The sequence below is a fragment of the Miscanthus floridulus genome, chromosome 7 (assembly GCF_019320115.1).
Source record: "Miscanthus floridulus cultivar M001 chromosome 7, ASM1932011v1, whole genome shotgun sequence".
In the NCBI taxonomy this organism is placed as follows: Eukaryota; Viridiplantae; Streptophyta; class Magnoliopsida; order Poales; family Poaceae; genus Miscanthus; species Miscanthus floridulus.
This window is the reverse complement of record NC_089586.1, coordinates 73,180,007-73,198,345: the sequence shown is the minus strand read 5'-3', so window position 1 is coordinate 73,198,345 and position 18,339 is coordinate 73,180,007. Positions and strand designations below refer to the sequence as shown.

Below are 18,339 nucleotides of genomic sequence, written 5' to 3'. Positions count from 1 at the left end.
TCTAACCGTCCCACCACTTGCTGCTGCCCTGGCCCCTGGCCCTCTCCCTCCGTCCCTCCTCCGCAGCACCGTCTCGTCCGACCATGGCTGCGGCTGACTCGGTCAAGAAGCCGTCCGCCGGCGGCAAGGCGACGCCGCCCAGGTCATCCGACTCCGGTACGCCTCTCTCCTCCCTGGCTCCCTCCCAGTGCTCTCTATGTCTGTTTGGAGATCTTCTTCCCTCGTCGGTAATAAATAAATAGAATAAAATAAAATAAAAACACAACGCGATAAAAAAGAGAGAGGATTTGTCGCCAAGTGAAGTGAAATCCTGTGGAACGCATGCATGCGTTGCATCATCGAGTAGCGGCGATCGGGTGACTTTTGATATCTTGACACAGCACGCAATATGACTTGCACCTTTTATATTATTAGATTAGAGGTAAAGATTTCAACCTCAATGGCTAGGGTCGGGTGATGATCAACGCGAGAGAGGGGTCGTTTGATCAGCATGTCAAACTCTGCCGCGCCCGAATCATGTTATTAGCTGTTACGACGACCGGTTGACACCATCTCTTCCCTCGACTCTTCTTTTCCTTTCCTTGTATAAAGCTTGTTGGGTGCTCATCGTTCTAGTCACGGGTGTCTCTCCTCGTCTCCTGCTGCAGAGTCTGTCCAGCCGGCCAGGCAGGCTCCACCTCCGTCCTCCGGGCTCCAATTTTTTTTTAACATTTTTTTAAACTATTTTTAATTCTGTTGAAAAATAAGGGATTTTCATATTTATTTTAATCCATAAAAATAACGCAATAAAAAGAGAGTGAAGTCATGAATGAAAAGACAGAAACAGTTCATGACAAATGTTAACATGATGATAAGACAAATTACAGAGCCGAAACATATGTGAAACATTGTTTTACATAGCTGACGCATCACAGACATGATCGTTTTATATAGCTGAAGCATCACAGACATGATCACAAATATAAAAGATGTGTTCTCAAATATTAAGATCATGATGATCACAAGAATAAAAGGAACCAGAAAAACAGTACTAGCATAATCATCCAAATCAACCAAATAGAGCATGTTGAATATGAACGCAGTATTGCCTAGGAACATCATGATATTGATAATGAAACTCAGAAGAGGATGAAGGAGATTATACCCTGCGGCGGAGCCGCTCGCACCAGGAAAAGCCATGGTGGTGCTTTGCTGTTGTAGTCGTCCCACTCGATGCAGTGCAGAAAAGGACGCCGTGAAGAGGGCACCGCTACAGGTTCACCAGCGAGTAGTCGTGCCACCACCGACACTCCCCAAAAACGTAATCGCCCGTCTTCACCCGAGCAGGTGAAGCCCACTCCCCAAAAACGTAATCGCCCGTCTTCACCCGAGCAGGTGAAGCCCACGACGGAGACGCGTTCCGGAGGCCTACTCTTCCATCTCTGGTGCTCGCCGGAGGTGGAACGGGAAGAACTTGCGCTGCTGGAAAGTGGTGTATTTCGCCAAGAGAGATTAACCGAGAAGGGAGGATTTGATTTATAGACAGAGGCCAGAAGACGAGAAGCCGACGGCACCGAGGGGTCACACCTCCCTTCTGCGGTGGAAGAGACGGAGACGGAGAACCAGGAGTCACGGGAGTTACCAGAAACTCCTCCAATCAATTCCAATCAATTCGTCAGTTTCAAAAATAAAGGCCTCGCCCGCCCGTCCGCTCGCTCGCCGCCGCCCGCCCGCCCGCCTGCCTGCCTGCCTGCCTGCCTGCCTCGCCACGCCACGCCACGCCCCGCCCACGCCCACGCCCACGGGCACGGGCTCGGGCCGGGCGGCGGCGGCGGCGCGCGCGCGCGCGTGTGGCATCCAGGTGACCCACTTTTACTTCTCAAATAGATCGATCAATGATCAAGTATTTAAGTAGAGTCGTCTCTCGATTAAATTCCCATATGGTACAAAACCATGAATGTACATGTACGGACCATAGAGTTTAATAGAGATATTAAATAAATGGGCCAAGCCCATAATATCTAACAAATCCCCACCAAACTCTAGGGTACGCAGTTTGAAATTCTCAGAACCACATTCCTTTTATATACCAGTGTTTCGATAGAGACTGTTAAGTTGAACATCCATCTAGAAAGCTAGCTACACTCATCCACAACTGAACAATGGACAGAACCTTGAATTGACAGTTTTGTGCGAGATGAGTTTCACATAACCTCTTAACTGATACTAGGCTGCCAAGTGCCTTCCCTCTGTTTTGAAGCATATAAGTCACACTTCGAGGCCTTTTCATGAGCATCTAGAGATTACCCACATCTCATAGATTGTGACTAGCAATCGAGCTCATATAGGTGTGTTCCTTATAGGATGTTCTGTAGGACAACATCCCCGCTATACCAAGCCGCTCGGATCACATTAAGAACTTAATCATCCTGCCTAACAGTATTAGAGAGACGGTGCATCTCCAACGAACTGAGCTATAATCTAAGGGGTCTCTCCCTCAGTCAATCAACAGCTTGTTTCGTCATCCTAATTCACGGGATCTCCGATCACATAGGATAGGTTACCACTGTTGATGGCTCTATGTGGGTCTCAAACCCAGTTCCCTCGACGCACCTTCTATCACATTGCGTGACAGACCCTTAGTGAATTGATCTGCCAGATTATTTGATGTATGGACATAGTCCAATGCAATTACTCCGGAGTTTCTCAGTTTTCTGACAGTCTTCAAACGTCTCTTCACATGCTTTGTGGACTTCATGTTATCCTTAGAACTGTTTACCTTAGTGATCACAGTTTGATTATCACAGTTCATGGAAATTGCTGGGATTGGTTTCTCAACAATCAGCAAATCCATCAGGAGATCACGGAGCCACTCTGCCTCAGCACTAGCGGTATCCAATGCGGTCAGTTCTGCTTCCATTGTAGACTTCGTTAAGATAGTCTGCTTGCAAGACTTCCAAGAAACAGCGCCACCTCCAAGTAAGAACACGTATCCACTCGTGGCATATAGCTGATCCGCATCAGAAATCCAATTAGCATCACAATAACCCTCTAGTACCCTCGGATACCCGGAAAAGTGAATGCTGTAACTCATTGTCCCTTTCAAATAGCGCAGCACTCTCTCAAGAGCATTCCAGTGAGTATCTCCCGGATTTGACACAAACCGGCTCAGTTTGCTTACAGCGAATGAGATATCAGGCCTGGTTGCGCTAGCTAGGTACATAAGAGAACCAATTATCTGTGAATATCTCAATTGGTCTCTTGCAATTCTGTGATTCTTCCTCAAATGAATACTTGGATCGTACGGAGTAGGAGCAGGCGTACACTCATTGTACCCAAATCGGTTCAAGACCTTTTCCACATAGTGAGACTGCATAAGAGTTACCCCACCATTTCCTTCCTCCCTTGAAAGCTTAATGTTGAGAATAACATCAGCCTCTCCCATGTCTTTCATCTCAAAGTTACTCGACAAAAAATCTTTTACTTCTTTAATCACATTTAGATTGTTGCCAAATATTAATATATCATCCACATATAAGCATAGTATCACACCATCACCACCACCAAACCGATAATATACACATTTATTAGCTTCATTCACAACAAAGCCGGCTGATGTTAAAGTTTTATCAAACTTCTCATGCCACTGCTTGGGGGCTTGCTTTAGGCCGTACAGGGACTTCAATAACTTACAGACTTTACCCTCTTGACCATTTGTAATAAACCCATCAGGCTGATCCATGTAGATCTCTTCCTCAAGCTCTCCATTTAGGAAGGCTGTCTTAACATCCATCTGATGAATGAAAAGACCATGTGAGGCAGCCAGGGATAGCAACACACGAATGGTCGTCAATCGAGCAACAGGTGAGTAAGTATCAAAGTAATCTTCACCTTCCTTCTGTGTATAACCCTTAGCAACAAGCCTAGCTTTGTACTTCTCAATTGTACCATCAGGCCTCAGCTTCTTTTTAAACACCCATTTGCAGCCCACAGGTTTGCAACCAAATGGACGGTCAACCACTTCCCACGTCCCATTGGACATAATGGAATCCATCTCACTTTGCACTGCCTCCTTCCACATGTCAGAATCAGGAGAGGAGTATGCCTCAGAAACTGTTGTGGGAGTGTCATCCACGAGATATATAATAAAGTCTTCTCCAAAGGATTTTGCAACTCTTTGCCTCTTACTCCTTCGAGTGACAGTATTATCATCCTCCTCAGGATTTTGCTCAAGCTCATGGGTGTTATCATCAGCGTGTATATTCGATTCATGAAATTCAGGAACAGGATCATGACTAGACATGCTAGATGCACCTATTTTCATTGGAAATTCATTCTCAAAGAACGTGGCATCTCTAGACTCCATGACCGTTCCAACAGCCATATCAGGAGCACTAGAATTTATTATTAAAAACCGATAGCCCACACTATGAATGGCATAGCCTAGAAAGACACAATCTACAGTTTTTGGTCCAAGCTTTCGCTTTTTGTTTATTGGCACGTTCACTTTGGCCAAACAACCCCAAACGCGAAGATAAGAAATATTTAACCTCTTTTTCTCCCATTCCTCAAATGGAGTGATTTCTTTGTTCTTTGTGGGCACTCTATTTAGGACATGATTCGCAGTTAAAATTGCCTCACCCCACCATTCCTTAGATAAACCAGCTGTCTCCAACATGGCATTCACCAAGTCAGTTAGAGTGCGGTTCTTTCTCTCAGCAATCCCATTGGATTGTGGTGAGTATGGAGGTGTCCTCTCATGAATTATACCATGCACCGCGCAAAACTCAGAAAATTCATTAGAGAAATATTCTCCCCCGCGATCGGACCGCAACCGTTTGATATGCTTTTCAAGTTGATTCTCAGCCTCAGCTTTAAAGGTTTTAAAATAATGTAATGCCTCATCTTTTGTTTTAATTAGGTACACATAGCAATATCGAGAGCAATCATCTATGAACGTTATGAAGTATCTCTTACCACCTTTTGTCAAAATTCCGTTCATTTCACAAATATCAGAATGGATGAGTTCAAGTGGTGCCAACTCTCTCGCCACAGCTGCCTTGTGAGGCTTGCGAGGTTGTTTTGCCTCAACGCATGTATGACATTTGGAGCTTTTGGCAACGTCAAATTTAGGAATTAAATTCAAACCAGCTAAGCGGGACATGCAACCAAGATTAACATGACATAATCGAGAATGCCAAACATTCATCTCAACATTAACGTTATTAACGACATTATTCACTGCAAGAGGTAAAGTATCAACCAAAGACAAGCGGAACAAACCTCCGCTCTCATAGCCTTTTCCAACAAAGGTTCCATACTTCGACATAACACATTTATTCGACTCAAACACAAGTTTAAAACCGTCTCGACATAGCAGAGAGCCACTAATAAGATTTTTCCTTATTGAGGGGACATGATGCACGTTCTTGAGTTGCACGGTCTTCCCCGAAGTAAGCTTCAGATCCACCGTACCAACACCATGAACACCAGCACGCGCGCCATTCCCCATCAGCAAGGCTCCACTCCTCTCGGCCTGGTAAAAAGAAAACAAGGACTTATCACCACACACATGTATATTTGCACCTGTATCAACCCACCAATCAGGTGAGGAACAAACTGTAAATGCAGATAAATTACCGTACCCAGAAGCATCTGCATCAGTCTCAATGGTGTTGACTGTCTTCGCCTTTGGTGGGGGCTTCCACTTAGCCTCAGGACACTCTCTAGAAAAGTGCCCAGTGTTCCCACAAGTGAAGCAGTTCATCTTTGCCTTGTCTAATCCCATCTTCTTAATATTACCTTTCTTGAAGAAGGTAGTGGATTTCTGCTTAAGCTCCTGCTGGGGCTTCTTCTTTTGTGGCTTAGGACGAAACTTTTGCACCACATGTGCACTAGTAGTCGCCTCACCATTCCTGCCCTTGCTCTTTCCCTTAACATCCTTTGCTCTTGCCTTGTCCTCAACATCAAGAGTGCCAACAAGTTCAGCAATGCTAAACTGCTGCCTCTTGTGTTTCAAGGTAGTAGCAAAATCAGTCCAGGAAGGTGGCAGCTTAGCAATAATGCAACCTGCCACGAACCTGTCAGGGAGAGGACAGCCGTACAGCTCCAATTCCTTCACCAGTCCCTGTATCTCATGAGCCTGTTCGACTACAGGACGGTTATCCACCATCTTGTAGTCATGGAACTGCTCCATGATGTACAGCTCAGAACCGGCGTCGGAAAGACCGTACCGGGCCTCAAGGGCTTCCCACACAGCTCTGCCAGTCGGGAGTGGTATGTAGGCATCAACCAGAGAATCATTGATGATGCTCAACAGTGCAGCCTTGCACATGGTCTCAGCATGTCCCCAAGCCTGCTCATCCTCATCGGATCTCACAGTAGCAGGCTGCTCATTGAGCACATGACCACAGCGCATGGCCGACAACCACAGAAGGGCTTTCTCACGCCACCTCTTGTAGTGAGTGCCCTCAAACGGCGTAGGCTTTAGCATGCCCGCAAAGCCAACAGATGAAAATGGCCTGAAATTACGTTTTTGGATTGTTGAAAAATAAGGGATTTTCATATTTATTTTAATCCATAAAAATAACGCAATAAAAAAGAGAGTGAAGTCATGAATGAAAAGACAGAAACAGTTCATGACAAATGTTAACATGATGATAAGACAAATTACAGAGCCGAAACATATGTGAAACATTGTTTTACATAGCTGACGCATCACAGACATGATCGTTTTATATAGCTGAAGCATCACAGACATGATCACAAATATAAAAGATGTGTTCTCAAATATTAAGATCATGATGATCACAAGAATAAAAGGAACCAGAAAAACAGTACTAGCATAATCATCCAAATCAACCAAATAGAGCATGTTGAATATGAACGCAGTATTGCCTAGGAACATCATGATATTGATAATGAAACTCAGAAGAGGATGAAGGAGATTATACCCTGCGGCGGAGCCGCTCGCACCAGGAAAAGCCATGGTGGTGCTTTGCTGTTGTAGTCGTCCCACTCGATGCAGTGCAGAAAAGGACGCCGTGAAGAGGGCACCGCTACAGGTTCACCAGCGAGTAGTCGTGCCACCACCGACACTCCCCAAAAACGTAATCGCCCGTCTTCACCCGAGCAGGTGAAGCCCACGACGGAGACGCGCTGGAAAGTGGTGTATTTCGCCAAGAGAGATTAACCGAGAAGGGAGGATTTGATTTATAGACAGAGGCCAGAAGACGAGAAGCCGACGGCACCGAGGGGTCACACCTCCCTTCTGCGGTGGAAGAGACGGAGACGGAGAACCAGGAGTCACGGGAGTTACCAGAAACTCCTCCAATCAATTCGTCAGTTTCAAAAATAAAGGCCTCGCCCGCCCGTCCGCTCGCTCGCCGCCGCCTGCCTGCCTCGCCACGCCACGCCACGCCCACGCCCACGCCCACGCGCACGGGCACGGGCTCGGGCCGGGCGGCGGCGGCGGCGCGCGCGCGCGCGCGTGTGGCATCCAGGTGACCCACTTTTACTTCTCAAATAGATCAATCAATGATCAAATATTTAAGTAGAGTCGTCTCTCGATTAAATTCCCATATGGTACAAAACCATTAATGTACATGTACGGACCATAGAGTTTAATAGAGATATTAAATAAATGGGCCAAGCCCATAATATCTAACAAATTCTAATAATATTTTTTTCAAAAATGGTATTTTTGGACGCGCCTGTTTGCATGGCGTAGCAAATTCACGCTGCCACGCCATGTATGGCGGCGCGGCATGGGGCGGTCAACGGTAGCGACGACCGTTGACGTGGCGGGGCCGACGCGCCGTGCATCATAGCGCGGCGGTGCCGCGCCACCCATCATGGCACGGCGAGGCTTTACTTACTCGTTACAGCGCTGGCTCCCTCCCTCTGTCTGTCTACCCGACTCAAGGTGAGTCTGCTCGCGGCGCCCGCGCCATTGCCTCCCGGCTCTCCCACGACCAGCCGTCGACTTTCCTCCCTTGCCGGCCCCCTCTCTACCTTCCCTGAAGCTCCTCCTCGGCCTTGTCAAGGTAATGAAGCTCCTCCTCAGTCTCCACGGTGGATCGAAGGATTTGAATGTGCAGTTAGGGTATGGAGGAAAATAGTCTCCACGGTGGATCGAAGGATTTGAATGTGCAGTTAGGGTATGGAGGAAAATATGAGTTCGTTAGAACGTTGGATTGAATTATTAGGATTGGGATTGCCAATGTTAAAGTTAATTGGTTAGTTAGAATTATGATTATCATATATTCTAAGGTCAATTTTTATATAAATTTTGCTTTTTTGAGTTTGCATCTCAACTTTTATATGTGAATAAATATATGGACACACTGTTGATGTACCAAATTTTATTTTTTTAGTGACCAAAGTATAGTTTTTATATATTTTGCATGTTTACATCTAAGATAGAGTTTACACTAAAGTGTAGGTTATATTTTATTTGTTGTAATGCAAATGGTTCTCATTGACATTAATTTGTGATGTTTTGATTTTTATTTGTTAAATTACAACCGTTTTGTTAGATGCAATACATGTATCGGGATGAGTTTTGGCAAAAACGGGGTCGTTCTAGAGAATTATACCCCGATGCATCTAGCAAAGATGTCCCCCGTCCCTCCTAACCTCCCTGTCCCTAGCTATGAATGTGGTTCCCCGGCCGACGTGTTTCAATCGAGACATCCAGACACAGCGACGCGTTGCTTCTACACATGCAGTCGTTTTAATGTAAGTTATTATTTCCACTATCTTTTTTTCTTTATTTGTGTAAGTAGGCTACTAATATTTTGTTGAAATCTTGTGGTGTAGGTCCATGAGAGGTGCTTTTTCTTTTAGTGGATCGACGGTGCAGAAAAGTTTGACCCTAAGTACCTCTTTTTCGACGATTGGTGTAGAGGGAGATATCCACGTGAGCACTTTCGAGCGGTGGGTTCCACCCTCCCTAACCCCTGCCAATGACGGCTAAGGAGAAGCACCTAGCCGCAGTTAGACGACTCGAGGAACCTTCTCTGTGCGAATGCGGAGATCGAGTTGTGATAAACCCTGAGAATATATTGGAGTTTGTATGTCTGAACAAGCACGAAGTAAGTGGGAAGTGTATCTGTTTAAATGTTTATCTCTATATGTGTGCGTGTTCTAAAGTATTATGTTGTAGCATTATGGATTTGCGAAGTGTCGTTTTAATGAGTGGCTCTACGGTCCTAAGAATCAATGGCCGAAGCCACCAAAGGCAAAGGAAAAGAAAAAAGAAATTTTAATTTACAAAGCACCTCCAGTCATGTGCGAATATGGCGTTAAATCCAACTACGGTCTAGTCCCTTCGGAGCTTGTAATAGACCATTATTGCGGCCATATGGTTGACTATGATGAGGTTGATTATTTTTGTGGTAAACATGAAATCGTATTTTGTTTCTTTTGCTAGGACATATATGATATAATTTTTCGTTTGAACAGAGCACTAGGAAATGTAGGTGGGAATGTTATGATGGTCAAGCTAAGTTCTTGGATGAACTGAAGGAGAGGCAAGTAATTGCATGGAAGAGGGGATATGGACCATACTACGTCAATCTATTCGTTAAACAGCGCAAACAGAAGATGCGTGAGTTTGCTAGACAACGCGGTATTCATAACCCGATCGATGTTAGGCTTGACTAATGGGGGTTAGAGAGACGGAGGACGTTAGAGGAGGAGAAGGCAAGGAAGGAGGTAAGGGAGGAGACAAGAGTACAGATGCAGGTCTTGAATTATCATGTTGTTGCATTATGTGTCAGTGAGTGCTTGAAAGCCTTTTTATTTTTGTTGCCTAATTTTAAATGTAATATAATCACGTTGCTAACTGGTTGCATTTTATACATGAAGGGATTGGATGTAGCGAGAACCATGCCGTAGAGGTGGCCTGTGAAAGGTTTGAGGAAAAGAAGTTAGATGAGCACAGAACGCGAGCTGCTCGCACCATCCAATCTCTGATTGTGTTGGCCGATGATGGGGATGAGTATGACGACGACACTGCTAGGTTGAGCGATCTCATCGCTCTAGTGGAGGCGGGCTTGTAGGTGGAGGAGGCTGAGAAAGACACTGGCAGACTTAGCGAGCTTATTGCTCAAGCAGATGCGGGCTTGCAGGCGGAGGAGGACACGTTCTTCTCTCAGGCCGTAGAGGCCACAGATGAAGAGGAGGCCACTTACTACGGGGGACAGACAGATCAAGGCAATGCAGGTGAGCCTAGCCACATGAGCCAGACGAAGGAGCATGCGTTCTTGACTCAGGCCACAAAGGCCGTAGGTTAAGCGGAGGCAGCTTACTACAGGCGACAGGTAGATCAGGGCAATGCAGGTGACCCTAGCCACAACAATGAGGTAGTGGTAGAGGACTGGTACTCGGATGATGAGTTGCTTACTCAGTATATTTCAGACTGAGGATTGGTACAGATGTGCTAGTTCAATACTTTAGATTTGGTATTTGTAATGTAGTAGAACTTTCTCGGTGCTGCATTGTGTTTCATTTGAACTATTTATGTATTGCACCCATGTAACAAACACTGTTTAATTTTTGTAACAGATATTGTGTCATCTCATAAAACTTTCACCACAAAAATGGTATTATAATGCTACAATTTGCATGTATTTGTTACATTCTTGGTATATAATGCTTTTGCTTTTATCATTGTCACACATTTGGGTATTACTTTTGGGTCTTAGTTTGGTGTCCATCTTGTCCAAACATTATCTAGAAGACTATACCAATCACTAATAACCTTGTGTCATGTCTATGCTCTGTTTTAAAAAATATATATATAAATAAAAAGTTGTTCTCACCATTGCGATCTTTCGAAACCCCCTAAATTATATGCATCAAAATCTTGCTGCTGCTGATGCTCTCAGAAGGGAGTCTAGCCAGCGCCCAGCATGGGTTTGCCGCACCACCGTCCATGGTGCGGCTAGGCTAACACACCAGCTGCCATGGCGCGGCAAGGCTGACGAGCCCTAAGCCATGACGCGGCGGTCAAAGCGGCAGCAAATGGAACAAGGCACTTCTGTTATGTTCTCACATGAGCCAAGTTATTTCGTCGTGTCAGTTTAACAAATAGGTCAGCAGGAAGGTTAAGTGCACGAGACAATCAATACACAAGTTCAGCAATACTAACTTGTACATGTTCCAAGTTCATCGCAAGTTCGACAATACCTTTGTTCGACATAAGTTCAGCAAGTCATAACTACGACACAAGTTCATCAATATATAAGTTCGACATTACTCGACATACTACATATTCCATCGGTATATGGGTGTTCGAGTACAAGTGCATCATGTCATCCTAAAGAACTCCTACGACCTAGGAGTATATGGGTACCGTGGACGTCACTGTCTCTTCGGACGTGAAGGCAGCACGTTAGGGGTGAATCCAAAGTCGGTACGGTCTCGCTGGCGTTACACTCGGTGGTACTACTGAGTGTAACTAGGACCCTGCAATTACAATATAGGCATTGTTACTTACAATGTTTAAGTAATTGTGACATATATGGCGAAGGGTTGTTTCAAGTACCTGTTCGTCGAACTGTGTAGGAAATGGTACATCACCAAGCTGAGACATCCCAATCTCATCGTAGTCCTCCTCCTCCTCCTCGTCCTCGTCCTCCTCATCCTCGTCCTCCTCAACATTGTGCTCCGTAGGACCCTTGCCTGCATTGTCGGGAGCACGAACATAAGAGGTCCCAACAGCCATCGTGTCGGAGGAACCTGCTCGTATCGGCATAGTGCTCGAGCGTAAGGAACTAGACAGGTCCGGATCATAGGGCATCTCCCACGGAGTATCCATGTAGCTAAGCTTCTGTGTCAGCTTCTTGCATGTCCTCCTTACTTTCTACAAAAAAAAAGAAAACACAGATGAATGAGTCATAGGAACCATTTAACCATTGTCATGGCTTTGAGAATAGAATGTACATCGATGAAGACGTGTAGAATGCCGTGCGGCTCCCCTCTGGTCTCGTGAAGTCGCACGGATGCTTCGTTGGACAGACTTCTCAACTGTGTTGCCCGCATACACAATCGAGGTAAGTTCATATCACTACAATTAATAGGAACGCCGACGTGCAATTGTATTGAAATTCAAATTTCTTACCACGTATCTCTATAGCAGGGCTCTCTAAAGCTGTGTCTCCATCCTTGTCGCCTCGTCATATGCATCAGCAGTGTCTTCCTCATCTTCGTCCTCTTCAATTGTCTTGTTAGTGTAGGGGCCTGCATATGTGTGCGGGTACTCCTATGCAACCATTGGAGGTAGTGGTCGAAGTTGCGTTGGTCATGCGGCAGTTTCTTGGCGATCAGGACCCTTTGCCTATTCTCCTAGTCATGGATGTACCCCACGTGCGTCACGGACCAATTCTTCTCCTTGTACCTGTTCCTTCGATCGTACCTACAAGTTTAACGTAAGTTAGTGGTTGTATGTATGCACATGAATGCTAAATTATTATGTTATAGTCGTCGCACCTGTGCAACTTTCTATTGGTTGTGTACAACAGCGGTGGGCATGGCTGCAATCTTTCGAACAGCCTATACACCCTTATAGGGTAGTGCATCTCGACCACATGGAAGAAAATTAGTGGCCTGTTAAAAAGCCACTCGTCCAACTCTTCCTCAGTGCGAGGACTTAGGTACCCCTCTAGCTCAAATCTGGACCAAGGACACCAATTCACCTGAAAGTTAGGTAACTATAGTTAGGTTTTTGGAATAATAAAAAAGCAACAACACCGACTAGTAGTATCAAAGTGGTCATTACCTGGTGCTGTGTGAGAACGTCTAGCGTGTCCGAGTACTGCCTGTACCGCCGCTTTGGGTTCCCTCTAACTACCTCCGCTTCATGCCAGACGTACAGAGCAGTTGGTCCTATGTCCATGTGATTCCATGTCTACATTGAATAGGATAGTCAGTCACAAGTGCGGCATCAAGTTTGAGAAAAATAAAAAATCGATGCACTTATAGGTAAACCATGAACAACGGGCCTCTCGACTGGCCATCACTCCCAACACCAAACCTATAGTAGGTGGGAGCAACCTCCTAGGTTGGCACCTCATGTACTACGTCGGTAGGCAACACAGAACTGATGATAGATCCATGCTAGGACCGCGCTGCCCTAGCTGTACGCTCCTATATTCTCCCATGGCTAGCTCAGTATGTTGAGGAAGGCCCAACTAATGGTGTTACCCGATGCGTCGAGGAACAGGAAGGCGCCTAAGAAGTGCCACAGCTACACCCTAGCATACCTCTCGATCTCTTGCTCTAGAGCATATGGGTGCAGTGGCGTCCTGAAGTTTTCTGTTATCCAGACCGAACTGACACCAGATGTTTTCCTAAAATTTTTGAAGGACAATTACATGAGAGCTAAGGGAACAAAAATAAACATTAAATTAGACAAAGACAATACGCATCATAAAAGTTATGTACTACACCCTCCTTTTAAATAGCAAAATAATTTGTAGAATATGTAGATCAACGACAGACTTAGACCATAACATATATTTGTGATATAAGAGACCAACCAAAGACTTGCATGTGCTGGTGTCAAAATGGTAAATGTTTGGAACGTAGAAATTCTTACTTTGCTCTCTTAGCATCCTCGTCCTCGGGTGGTCTTCTACCACAGAACTGCTCCACCAAGTCCATCCAGTGATCGTTATCAAGGATCCCAGTCACTGCAAGACCCCCCCAACCGCAGACATAGAATCATCTTCACGTCTTGCATCGTGATAATCATCTTGTCACAAGGAAGGTGGAAGGTGTGGGTCCCTAGCCTCCACCTATTGGTTTTTAATTCAATACAAGAAGTTTTTTAATTCAAACAATGAGACAAATCAATGCTTTGTACTTCACCAAACATGTATCAAATCATACCTATCGATAGCAGTAGTGAGAAGTGCAGGGTCGAGGATCGGTAGCCCAGTGTTGAAGACCCAGACGATCTCAAGGAAGCTGGCACGCTGTATGTACGGCAGGTATTGCTTGTCCCAGCGGTGCGGCTGGTGCGTGCATAGTCTAAGAGGTAGCAAGTCCTAAAGCTCTGACAGGTGCTTGGCTCCGTGGTCCTTGTCGTAGTGCACCTCAAGAATGGGGTACTATAGATGATGATCCCCCATCCTGATTCAAATTTCAAATGGATGTGTTAGAACAAACATTAAGAGTACTATAATATGATAGAACATTAGTGCATAAAAACAAAGTAAATGTAAAAGGAATAAACTATTATGCAAAATGAGAGAATAAACATATATCATAATTGGTACTAATATAATAAAATATATGCTATATGCACCTGCTACCCTTGTCTTCTATGCCTGCTAGCCTTGTGACCAGGTTCTTTGAAAATGGAGCAAAGATTCCTGCCATGGGTCTCCTTGAAGTCTCCCCCTCTGTACATGTCTTCGTTGTACCCTCTCATAGCGTCCATGTCCCCCTTGAGTTGCTTCTTCTTCCTCCTACCCTTGCCTACCTTCATTAGATTTAGATGCGACACGTAGTCATAACCATGATAAGGTGGCCACTGTGCCGGGTAGGGATCAAAACGGTACGGATATTTTCCGATTGTATTCGAAACCAAATCCGTTTAGAGGGGTTGAGATCTGTCAGTATCCGAGTCTGGATATCCAACATCTGATACCGTATCCGTATCCAAATACTCAAATCGCATATTTATGATGTCGATATCCAATCGTATCCTATCCGACATAGTTGACACTATCCATATTCGAATCCGAATCCGGACAGAAATATGAAAACAAATCCAATATCGGTGATATCCGTCCGTATCCGATCCGTTTTCATCCCTAGTGTCGGGTCAAGGTATGGCTCGAAGCTCCTCCCCCAAATACTAACGGTGTTCGAACGGAGATACAAGGGTGACATATATGGCAGATCCTCAAAGTTATACCCGTGAACCCTGCAGACTGTGATCATATGAGAGCAAGGGGCATGCATGATCTAAGGGACGTTGCAACTACACTCTACTTTGTCAAGATCAACTCGGTAGTTTCGTCCACCATAACGTTTGTCGCCCAAGCTTGTGTCACCCTTGCCCCGTACACTAAAGATATGGCGACGGGGTCCATACGGCTCGGTGGTGTGCTGCTTGGCCAATTCCTCAGCCTCCTTCAAATGTTTTGCTCCAGCCTTTCTAAATCGCCCTTGCTCAGCTATATTCCTTTTCGCAAGTTCCCCCCTATTGACAAAATATTTGTTGCACTTATGAAAGGAGAACTCAACAATTCCAGACACATGCAACGATCAAACTCTGGTGAATACTAGGTTGAAAGACTCCGAGGAGTTAATGGTCATGATGCCATACCTAAAACCCCCTCATCATATGCTAACGCCCACTTAGCCTTCTGTTCCATCTATGCCTCTAACCAGGCCTTGCCCGCTTCATTAACATCTTGTCTAGTTCTCTCTTTGTCTCATTGAACTGGTGCTCTGTACGTACACAACATAGAGCCTTTATCTTGTCACATACCTCCTTCTTCCTCTGACACTGCTAGAAATTAGCGGCAAAGTGTCTCATGCACCATCTGTGCACTAGATGTGGGAACCCATCTATATGCTCAGCTGCAGCATTAAGAAGCCCTGGGTGATGGTCCGAGATCAAACATATAGTGCGAGATGGGCCAAGCACTTGTACATGTAGAAGCTGCATGAACCATGACCATGATTCATTGTTCTCTCTCTGCCAAAGCAAAAGCCGTGGGTACTATCTGGTCCTTCGGATCAATAGCAGCAGCCATCATCAAGGTGCCCCTGTACTTTCCTGTCAGGAAAGTGCCATCAACAAGTACGACTGGCCGACAAAACTAGAATGCATGTTCCGTTTGCACGAATGACCAGAACACACGATGCAAGACATGCCTCAATGGGTCCCAAAAATACATCCCTCTGGTGTCCATAAATCATTTCAAGCCAGGGTTGTAGTAATGCATTGCACATAAGATGTGGGGCACCCTGTTGTACGCTTCCTCCCAACTACCCCAACGAATCGTCAGGGCAATTTGCTTAGCACGTCAAGCCTTTCCATACTTCACATCATACTTAATGAATACATATATGGATTGTTGTAATGAAGACACCGAAATGTCGTTATTGTCATCAACGAGCCCCAATATACGACAGACAAGGTAACGTGCAGTGAGCTGTTGATGATTTTCCTTCCCCCTATTTGATAAGAAAGTGTGGGGTTTGACCACTTTACTTATCCTCCACTTGCCATCACTTTGTCTCTTTCATGCATTTAACCTCCACATACAACCGTTTTTGCAAATCACGTGGTACCTCAACTCCGGGTCCGAATGAGTGACGTTATATGGCCTATGGTGATACATAACATAGTCCTGAAGGAATAGTCTCATCTCTGACATTGTATTTAATATCATCCCTTTACTAAGTATTTCTTTCTCATGGTCATACAATGATTTCCTACACATCTAGAGACTGGTGTCACAAACTGCCATATCCATCATGCCGACATCCCTATAGTTTGGAACACCCCTAAAAGGTACGTTCAGTGACTTTAGTTGCTCAAGCACTGTCGCTGTGTAAGGTGGTGGTGGAACATGCTGTTGTGCTTCGCTAATTCTACCCCATGAATCACAGGGGGTATCATCTGCTAGCAAATCTATGACTAGTCTATCCTGAGCCGACATAGCATGCAAAACCTCAATTGGTACTGGTAATAGCATACCATGAATAGGTACTGGCATGACATTAATCAGTGTGGGTATAGCATGTCTATCTCCCTGGTCATCATCTGAATCGTCTGAATCACTCCTAACTACATCACCGATCCTGCCCTCCTCCTGCTCCTCCTCTTCCTGTTCGAACTCGTTCACATCGAAGTCATTGCTTATACAGCCTACTTGACTTGAATGAAACTGCTCCTGCGTCAACTGACCATCCAAATCCATAGTACCCATAGTTGGTTCCACATGAACCCCACATTCTTGTTGAGTATCATCATCGAAGGATGACCCCTCCTCGAGATCATGCATCTTGTACCCATTCTCCACAACCACCTCAACCAAGGCCACATTGGAACCTTGGATTACCCTATTGTAGCGGGACCAGTGGGCATGATCCTGCAAGGGTATCAACACGTAGTGTGCCCTAGTCTTTCCACTATCAAACATCCCCTTTAGTGTATAATCATCACCAAACTTTCCATTCAAACGGCCACAAAGATTGCTGAAGCTAGGAGATTCATCAAACCATTCCAATTCTTCTTCCATATCCTCAAACATACCATCTTCTCTCCTAACACTTCCTCTATAGAAAACTCTAACACAACAATCCATCTACAAAAGCATTTCAAAAACTTCATCAGGTCATCGAAATCGTCGTGCGTACTAGCTAACTAACTACACCTATACTAACTACACCTATACCAACTAACTATACTAACTAATCTAATATTAATACCTATACCAACAATTCTAACTAACTACACTAGCTAACTACACTAAATAGACTAATATTAATACCTATACTTACTATACTAAGTAACTTTACTAACTATACGTATCTAGCTAACTGTAAAACTATACATAACTTATATTTACTAACTTCACTAAATATCTTTGCTAACTAATTATATAAATCTCTATCCAGTCAAACTAAATTTGAATCCTAACCCTAGAAAAAAAATTTGACAGAGATGCAGAAGAGCATTACCATGGTGAAGCAAATGAAGATTATGACATGATGATGGTGATGCCAAGGTGATGATCAAGTGCTTGGACTTGAAAAGAACAAAGAGAAAAACAAAAGGCTCAAGGCAAAGGTATAAATGGTAGGAGCCATTTTGTTTTGGTGATCGAGACACTTAGTGAGTGATCACATTTAGGATCGATAGCCGTACTATTAAGAGGGGTGAAACTCGTATCAAAATGCGGTTATCAAAGTGCCAATAAATGTTCTAACTCATTGCATATGCATTTAGGATCTAGTGGAGTGCTAACACCCTTGAAAAATGTTTTGTGAAAATATGCTAACACACATGTGCACAAGGTGATACACTTGGTGGTTGGCACATTTGAGCAAGGGTTAGGAACTTCACCGATGGAGTGTCCGCCCGTAAGTGTGGATAGTCCAATGGTGCCACCGGCGCCCTATATAGAAAAGATGGAGGTCACTATGAGTGACTGAACACTAGTCTCAGAAGGATCGACGCGTCTGATCAGTAGAAGCAGCGAAGACACTGGCATCAGTCTTTGACTGGATGCTGGAGGGCTGTGTCCGATCCCACTGACATGGCAGTGCATAGAGGAGACGCCAAGTGATCGGACGCTGGGAGAGTCCGGTCGAGCATGACTAGACGCT

The 18,339-nt window shown here is 44.9% G+C and overlaps 1 long non-coding RNA gene and 1 pseudogene across 2 annotated transcripts; one reads left to right on the top strand and one right to left on the bottom strand.

Moving 5' to 3' along the window:
- LOC136463433 (uncharacterized) lies at positions 1-10,542 on the top strand. 2 transcript variants are annotated; one of them, XR_010761016.1, is made up of 4 exons: positions 1-156; positions 8,517-8,718; positions 8,800-9,074; positions 9,850-10,542. It is a non-coding gene; the product is annotated as an uncharacterized lncRNA (long non-coding RNA). The 2 variants fall into 2 exon arrangements; XR_010761015.1 differs by having other exon boundaries at positions 8,800-9,760.
- Positions 10,543-11,430: 888 nt separating this feature from the next.
- LOC136465654 (serine/threonine-protein phosphatase 7 long form homolog) lies at positions 11,431-13,738 on the bottom strand (annotated as a pseudogene).
- Between the last annotated feature and the right edge of the window lie 4,601 nt (positions 13,739-18,339).